Source organism: Dama dama, chromosome 9 (genome assembly GCF_033118175.1).
Source record: "Dama dama isolate Ldn47 chromosome 9, ASM3311817v1, whole genome shotgun sequence".
Lineage (NCBI taxonomy): Eukaryota > Metazoa > Chordata > Mammalia > Artiodactyla > Cervidae > Dama > Dama dama.
This window is the reverse complement of record NC_083689.1, coordinates 105,008,247-105,009,443: the sequence shown is the minus strand read 5'-3', so window position 1 is coordinate 105,009,443 and position 1,197 is coordinate 105,008,247.

The following is a 1,197-nucleotide window of genomic DNA, read 5'->3' as shown; positions in this document are numbered from 1 at the left end:
TCAAAAGAATTGACCAAAGTATGTCTATACTGTACAATTAGTAACTGAAGATTAAAGATATAAATGAGAAATACTGTCAATATTGTAAAAACATTGTGCTAACATAATGGTAACTCAATATAATTTTGCTGTGAAAGACTGACATTCTTATTTATATGGTGTCCCCATGAAATTTTATGGAATGCTTACTCTTATTCCTCATAAAATTAATTACAGAAGTTTGAGCTACCATGGCCTTTTACTTTCACAGTGCCTGGGACCAGTTGTATCTAATTCATGGACGTCGTAGGACAATGGAACAAATTAAGTCATTTAGGACCCAAACACTTTTATACCTGTAGTATTTTCGTCATTGTTACTAACTCAGGTATATTTCCTAAAATTGGCTTTTTTTTCTTTAAGATAGTCAGTAGAAATCTGAGGCGAGGATTAATTACATGATAAAGAACAAATCTCACGTGTGTATCTTCATAATGTTAAATCCCACAAATTGAAAAAACAGAATTGTTTGGGCAAACCTTTAAAAAAAAAAGTGAATGTTTTCTGCCACACAAACACAATGATTGAGACATTTGTTGTCCACTGACTTTTTATTAAGGGCTTACTTTTAGTTTATAAATTGCAACTCTGAAAAACAATTTGGCATGAGTAATTAATGTATTGTCTAATTTTGTCCTTGTTGTAAGAAATTTGGCTAAAGGCAGTGTGAGTCTGTGGCGACTCCACGGCCCTGTCAGAGACCCAGGCTCTTCTGATGTTTTAATCGCCCATGGCTAACTTGTGACCGTTGACTTGTAGTTCCAAGATGGTGGCTCATCCCTGGGCATTGCATCAGTTTTCCTGACAGCAAGGAGGGCGAGGGGAAAACGTCCCACAGCTTTGGAGTCAACCACCCTCCATCCCTTCACCCCTGCAATTTAAAGAGCTTGTCAATGGTGTCGTCAACAGCTTTCCTTTTTCCATAGAAAAGCATTTTATTTTAAATATATCAATGTGCACGTCAATCCCAAACTCCCTCTCTAGTCCCACCCCTACCTTCCCCCTGGTAACCATAATTTCGCTATTTCTGTTTTATAAATAAGTTCATTTGTATCATTTTTTTTAGATTTCACATATACGTGATATCATATGGAATCACACGATATTAGTCTTTCTCTGTCTGACTTACTTCACTTAGTACGATAATCTCCAGGTCCA